General features: G+C 38.3%; 1 non-coding gene across 1 annotated transcript; it reads left to right on the top strand.

Moving 5' to 3' along the window:
• The first annotated feature begins 4,589 nt into the window (after positions 1-4,589).
• LOC125931090 (U6 spliceosomal RNA) lies at positions 4,590-4,695 on the top strand. The gene has a single exon (XR_007460348.1). It is a non-coding gene; the product is annotated as a U6 spliceosomal RNA (small nuclear RNA).
• The last annotated feature ends 3,392 nt before the right edge of the window (positions 4,696-8,087 follow it).

Below are 8,087 nucleotides of genomic sequence, written 5' to 3'. Positions count from 1 at the left end.
CAGATAACCTTATGGTTAGGAAGTTCATTCCATTGTCTACCTTTCCTGGCTTCAATTTAAATGTATTTTTTTCCAGTCTGTCTCCTACTGAGATGGAAATCTCATATATCCCTCAGAACAGCGTTTTTTACCCTTGAATATAGTTGCTAAGGTGCCCTTCAACCATCATTATTGTAAGCCATGTATCCTCTGTGATAAACATAATTAAAAACTGCTCCAGGGCCTTCTTAAAGTAATGTGATATTTTTACATTTTTATGCCTGGTGTGGGTGATGTTAAAGCAAGTAGCACTGGGATGAAAAGGTAGGAGGGATATCAAAAGATACCCTCTATCCTTAGCACTCCCTTGATGGAAATGACAGCCTTATTTGTTTTGTTAACCAGTGTATAATTAAAAGTCAATATTCAAGATCATAATAAAAATCTGTATAACTACTCATGTTATGAGACTGAGGCTTGGAAGGAAAATCCATTAAAACACAGCCATGTGTAATTTACAAGAAATCAGTAATAAAATGTTTGCTCTCGACATTATCTGCAAAATGGTCTGTATATTACCAGAATAAATCCATATTACTTGGAGGCTGTAGATAAACATCCATAGGCAAAGTTCACATTGAGGTTATCTGCCTCATGCTCTGAAATGGGGAGTGCTATTTAGAGGAGATAAATTGTGGTTTACTTCTCCAAGTCTCAAGTACCTCGTGCAGAAATGAGTTTAGTTCCTGAGAGGGTATCTGTCATATCCAAACAGGAGGGAATACCATTACAGGGTTGTGCCCACTGCCGAAAAGGATACAGCTTTTGTCCTTAGTGGAAAACAAAAGGAAGATTGTTAACAGTTAAAAGCCTTGAAAAACACTGATGCATTCAGCAGTAGAGTGATATCTTATTTAAAGTCGCTAGTGAATTCACCACTGCCCGTGCATGTGAAACTGTTCGTGAGGCTGTACCTTGGAATTCTGAAGTTAGAATATTTTTACACATAGAAAAAAATTTAATAGCAACAGGATGGAACCCTGAAACATCCTAGCAGAGTTTTTATGAGAGGTCTGACACCTCTCAAGGCAAGAAAATGGACAACAATCTTTAGATAATAGTCAATTTCCTCACATTAACTAATGACTGTTATTTTATGCTATTTAAATTAAACTCTAAGTGCTGGGGAAAGGGGGTGAAAACAATTTGTCTCTTTATTGTCATTTTGTCTTCTTTCCCCTCCCTTGGTCACTTTTCTCCATCAGCAGAGGGGACTTCTCATCCCATCTGGTAATGCCTACTAACATCGATCTGTGATTAAAAAAAAAAACAAAAACAAAAACAAAAACTCCAGGTTTAGAACTCTATGCTTTGCTTTTGATATGGAAATGAAAGCTCTGAAATTCACAAATCCCACATCTTTCTCAGTACATTTGACTTTCAAGAACTACTGTGATTCTCAAAGTGTGGTCTGAAAATCAGCAGCGACAATATCTCCTGGGAACTGATTAGAAATGTAAATTCTGGGAGCCTGCCCAACATCTACTAAAGCAGAAACTTTGAACGGGTTTCAGTAATAGGGCTCAGTAATTCGTCTCGTAGCGAACCCTACAACTGCTTCTGATGCTTACTAAAACTGGATAACCACTGCTATCTGGACTCCAGAATATTCTTCCTGAGGTTCAGAGCCCAGCCATGATGTCTTTGTTCAGGATGGTACCTGTCTTCCCCTCAGCCAACAAATGCTATGGACCTCATGGGTGGGGAAACATAAGGCAAGATTTACTTAAGTGAGAAAAAGAACTACATTATATTTCAGAAACATTAATCCCTTGATATGCATCCCATTCAGAAAAAACATTTTTAGCAAATCTATTGGGTCCTTATTTTCATGAGCATTTCTTATTCCCACAAACCTATGTCTCATTCTCTTTCACTGCTGCCAGAAAATATAGTTAGTCCAAAGTTGTCTATAGCTCTAGACCCATTTGACACTACTGGTATTAGAGAAATAATATATTGCATAGTACAGCTAGTATAAAACTGGCATTCTGATAACATAAATCTATAAGCTGGGCACCACTAAACTCACTAGAACCATGTTCATGAATAATCACGGTGAGGACCTCAAGACTTGGAAGTTCTTCTGAGTCATGAAAAATACAAATACATCAAGCTACACTGACTCTAAATTTAAGTAATAAGTGTATTCTGTTATCCTCTCCAGATTTGATAGTTCATCTCCATGGTTTTAGCTCAATTCAACATGACTGATGTTGATCCAGTTTACTGGCAACTCTCTGAGCCTATATTTTTGACTAAGCAGAATGCCCCTTGTCCTAACACGAACACAGGATTTGGGGATTAATGCATGGATATCACCACGATAAACAGAGAAAAAATAGCTAAGGTTTGAGTTCCTGGACTGTGCACAGAGCACTTAAGCAAACACAACAGCACAACAGGGTGTTTCAAATGTGTAAAAGAAATAAATACTCAAGATCTGTAGACACTGCATGAATTAGTATCTATGATAGTTCACAACTTTGACATTAGCTCCACTCCGTTTGAGAGCGCCCTACCTTTGTAAAGATGAGTTTTCAGCACGTACTCTGATAAAAAGCCAAGGCCACATAAAAATCACGATGGAATGCAAATAAAGGATGGTGGGTGTTCTCTCTGGCACCAAGATTTGAAAAGCGGTGTAGTACCTGACAGGCACACCCATCTGTCAGTCAATAACTATGGTTGTTTAAAATTGAAGTAAACATTTTTTGTTGTCCAGTGCACGTGTGTTTTTTCTAACAGCTACTAAATTGTTAGGACATAAATATGTTATACATTTTAAATTGTTTAGACCTGGGGCACGTGGATGGCTCAGGTGGCTAAACGGCTGACTTCAGCTGAGGTCATGATCTCATGGTTCGTGAGTTCAAGCCCTGCATTGGGCTCTGTGCTGAGAGCAAGGAGCTTGCTTGGGATTCTCTCTCTCCCTCTTTTTTTTGCCCCTCCCCCACTTGCTCTCTTTCTCTCTCTCAGAATAAATAAACATAAACTTAAAAAAATAACATAAATAAATTATTTGGACCTAACTACTTAATAAAACTCTTGGCAATATACATATATATAGATATGGATATATATAGATATATATAGTTGTTGTTTGTTTGTTTGTTTTTTGTCCTAAAGTTACCATTAACCATTAACCAGTTTATGGGTCTCAGGGCTAAGGGAATTCCCCTCGTTTGGAATCACACAGAATAAGATATTCACCACACAGGTGGTAGGAGCCAAAGTCTGTCAAAGTTACAGTCGATGTCAAGAATTCGGGTCATTGCCGTCATGAATCCTTCATTAGCCCAAATCCTTTACTTCCAGCATAGCAACTGTTTCTCTCTGCCTGATATTATAATGAATCTTTACACATCAATCTCCCCCATCAAACTATATATTCCTAAGACTTGTCCTTGTTTCCACACTCTCCCATCAAACCATCTATGACACGTTCTGAGATCCTCCCTTGGAATCAAGCAACTTTTAGATTCAGATTGAGGCTACTCTCTCAATTTCCTATTTAACCATTCTGGGATCCCTCAGATTTCAGTTGGGGTCAACCTTTGTGATGAGGCCTCATGCTATTCCCATGAACTTGTTTAGCTGATCAGGTGTCAAAAGTCAAGTTTCCTTTAAACCTGAGGGTTGGGGCCCAATGGCCTGGCTGGCCCCCTCTTTCAGAATCTTATACCTGTGTTATACTTAGTGAAGGAATCGATAGATGGATGCATGGATGGATGGATGGATTCTTTCCAAAACATTGAACTGCAGTTTAACATTACTGCCATCAGTCTTCTATGTTAGCAAACCAAAGGTAGCACACAAGAGTGGCCAACACAAACACTGCTCTTCTTAACACCTGGGAAGACCTCTTCTGAGAAAAGCATTCTTTAAAGGGCTACACCAAAACCATCAGCTTAAAGATTGTGCCTATCTTAAGAGTCATGAAAATCTTTTCATCTGTTTGGAAACAAGGTTTTCTGATCAATTCACTGTACATGAGAATACCTTCCTAACCTCCCACATACTCACCAGGAAGGGAACTGAGCTCTGTTTAAGGCATAGTTATATCTAGGTCATCTATCCAAATAAACACGATTGTCCCAACTTGTACATCTGATCATATCTGCTAAAACTTTGCTCAGGAAGACACCTGGTTATTGGAGTAGAGGAGGAAGACTAAGTTAATCAAATGATTCCATGTAATTAAAGTTCATTGATGCATCCCCTAGATTTCTTAGCAGTGTGTGCTTGCAAATGAATTGTATTCCACTGGTTCATTTGTTAATTAGTTGTGTGGAACATGAAATTCATTTTTCCATTAAAAAAATACTTACAAAAAGTAGTTACATTTCCAGTCTAGCCTCCCAAACTTACCTACGCAGTAACTTTGCTAGAATAAAGTAAGTATATTCACAATGGGTTCATATTGCCTTGATGTACATGGTTAAACAAAGTAGAAAAGATAAAATTGAATAATAATTTCATTTTTAAAAAATGTAACTTGAAGACTCATGCTTTGAAAAAAGATAGTTTTAATAACAAAAGTGACGTATGTGCTCGTTCAGCAGCACATATACTAAAATTGGAACAATACAGAGAAGATTAGCATGGGCCCTGCACAAGGATGACACACAAATTCTTAACACAAAAGGCATGTGATAGGAGAAAATTTTCAGGAAAATTCTGAAACAGATTTTGGGAGAAATCTGAACCTTTAGGGTCCTATCTCCAATTCAGAAGAGATAGTTAAATCAGAGATAGCAAAGAAAGTCTTGGTGTTTATGGGATTAATTTTCCCCTGACCTCATTCTCTACTCAGATTATAACTTCCTCTGTGGACAATAGATACATGTTGATCTATCTTCCCAGCATTCCTTCCTTCTTTCGCTGATAGTGTCTCAATATTCCTCTATGGGAAATATTCCTACCCTTCCCTCAATTTACGTAGTTCAATAGAACTGACTCCATCTCTGGGGTTAAGAAATCTATTAGGAATTTAGGCTAATCTGAGCATTCCAGTCTTCAGCAGATTGGTCCAGAGATGAGCATGTGACCTTAGTAGTCCCAGTCAGAAAATGTGCATCACTCTTACTATTGTGAAAAAAGACCTTCATTCCCCTAGAGTGTCTAAGATTTTAAGATACAGACCTGATGGTGCTTATATAAATAAATAAATAAATAAATAAATAAGATTTTAAAAGTCAATCCTATTTGGAAATTAAGCCAACACAGGAAGGCAGAGCCAAGAAATGTACAAAGATAAATTCCTGACCACAACTTTTAAATCCTTGTGCCTCAAACCTATTTCTTAAATATACGAGCCATTGATTTTTCCTTTGTTTCAGGCATTTTTTCAGTTGGCTTTCTGTTACTTTCAAGCAAAAAACTTTATTTCACAAGAAATGTCAACTACTAGTATATATTTTAGACTACTTCCATAACAGTAGAAGAAAGCCCCATCCAACCTCTCTCCAGATTCTGACACCAGGTGAATTGACTCCTAGATAATGTGAAGGGAATTTGAATTACAGGGTACAATAGTTATTTTGTAATTTTTTATTCATCTATGTATGGCTTTCCTTTTCTCGATTTGGGTCAATTCTTGTCATTAATCACCCATTGCTAGTGATATTTTATTCCCCTCTACTTTGCCCCCAAGGTGATTATAGAAATATAACAAAAAGAGAAAGAGGGAATTATAAAAATGCAACAAAGATAGAAATATTTTTTGTTAGAGAACTGGAATTCTTATCTTCTGTTTCACTATTAATATGCCTGTCCTAACAAAACCACTTTAATCTCGCCAGGTCTTTGTTCCCACATTTGTGTAGAAGGAATGGTGATTCTGTGACTTCTGAAGTAACTGGAGCTGGAAGGAGTAAGGTTGGTGGACCAGGGCTAAAGAAAGATATAGGAACAGGTAAGAAAGGGATTTCCTGAGGTGTGATGGACTGAGGTGAGATCAGAGGAAGACAAGAAATCTAGGCATGCCTTGGACACAGTCCCAGTCAAAGGAAAGACAGTGGTTGAGAAAAGACAGAGCCAAACACTTCCCTGGGGGAGGCCTCTGGCAATGGCCCCAGACAGGGGCTCATAGAGTAAGCTTTGCAGACCCATAAGCGGTTGTCTACTGACTGAAGACTGTAAACTTTCCTCAATGCTCTCAAGAAGTCTATGTTTAATAAATCTGGTCATTTATGCGACTCCTATAGTAAAACCCAGATGAGGAAACACTTAACTTTTTATAACAAGGAGGTGAGAGAGAAAGAGAGAGATTTTATGACACGGAATTTTTTTCTCTGAAAATGAACATAACTCTGGCTAATATAAGCAAGAATTTTCAACTTATTGGAGTAATTAGTTGACATTTAGTTATAAAATAAACCAATTTTAAAGTGCTGATTTCTGCTTTTTCTGTAGCTACTTAATGTCCACAGAAAGGTTTTAATTCCAAATAAAATGGACTGCTGGTAGTAGGCTAACAAGCTATTTAAGATATAAAAACTACACAATATGTACAGATTTAAATGCAACAGCATAAGGCCAGCCTTGAATTGTATATATTATATATTTGTCCACATATTTCTTTTTGGAGACTGTGATGCTAACTTTATTGCCACAGGTTACTTGATACGTATTCTATGGTGCTTTCCTAACTAGGTGATGAACACACGAAAAGAAAATTTGTGTTTGTCTTATGTCTACTCTAAAAAAACTAAAATGCACATTACAGTAAATTAAAAATCATTAGCCATTAAAATGACAGGGTTCAAGTTACTTCCATGACAGGAAAGATGGAGTAGTCATACTTTTTCTTATGCCTTTTACTAAGTACAACTAAAAACCTGTGCATTACATATGGAAGAAACATAAAGAAATTCTTAACGATAGAGAGAAGACAGATGAGCTGTGGATCTTGGGACCTGAAAAACAACAGAATGATCAGGTTCCCAGGTTTGTTTAATTTGTGTTTTTTCTAGTTTGATTTTTGGGGGGAGGTGGGCAGGAGCTGTTTTGCTTCATGCATTCTAGACAGAAGAAACCAGCAATCCAGAAATTCTAACAGGAACATACAAAAGAAATTCCAGCTAAATCCTTCTTTCTCCCAGGCACCTGGGTGGCTCATTCGGTTAAGTGTCTGACTTCAGCTCAGGTCATGATCTCACAGCTCACGATTGGAGCCCGGCGTCGGGCTCTGTGCTGACAGCTCGGAGCCTGGAGCCTGCTTTGGATCCTGTGTCTCCCTCTGTCTCTGCTCCTCCCCCACTCATGCCCTGTCTCTCTCTCTCTCTCTCTCTCTCTCTCTCCCTTTCTCTCTCTCAAAAATAAATCAACATTAAACAAACAAATGAACTCCTGTTTCTCCAACCAAAAACCAGCGAAAGGACAGCCTAGCAAGAAAGAAAACTGTCAGAAAATAACTACTCCAGCCACACACCACAAAAAAACACCATGGCCGCTTCCCAGCCTGCAACAGCAAAGGCTGATGGGGGAACCTAGAAGTCACCTCTGCCAGGCTGAACAAAGCACTCCAACCGCTGCTAAAGCAGTAACAAAAGGCAGGGCAGGTAGCTGAGATTTCATCCCCACAAGGGCAGTAATGTCTCCCTGACCCACCCTCAAAGAAGAGTGGGGAGCTGGAACTCCCACCTTGTCTGGTAGTATCAGGGAAAGCCAGATAAAACAGAAGGCTTAAATAAGATTCAGAAATACCCAAATATTTATAAAACCCCAAATTTCCAGGTTTTAACAAAAAAAAAGTCACACATCATACTAAGAACTAAGAATATCCTGAATTTAGGGGCACCTGGGTGGTTCAATCAGTTGAGCATCTGACTCTTGATTTTGGTTCAGGTCCTGATCTTAGGTCTTAGGATCAAGCCCCATGTCAGGCTGAGTGTAGAGCCTGCTTATGGTTCTCTCTCTCTCCCTCTGCCCCTCTTCCTCCACTCTCTCTAAAATATTAAATAATTAATTTTAAAAAGAATATCTTGAATTTAATAAAGAACATCAATAAATGCCAACACCATGCTGACATAGATGTCAGAATC

This window comes from Panthera uncia, chromosome A2 (assembly GCF_023721935.1).
Source record: "Panthera uncia isolate 11264 chromosome A2, Puncia_PCG_1.0, whole genome shotgun sequence".
Classification (NCBI taxonomy): domain Eukaryota; kingdom Metazoa; phylum Chordata; class Mammalia; order Carnivora; family Felidae; genus Panthera; species Panthera uncia.
This window is presented reverse-complemented; position numbering and strand designations above follow the sequence as displayed.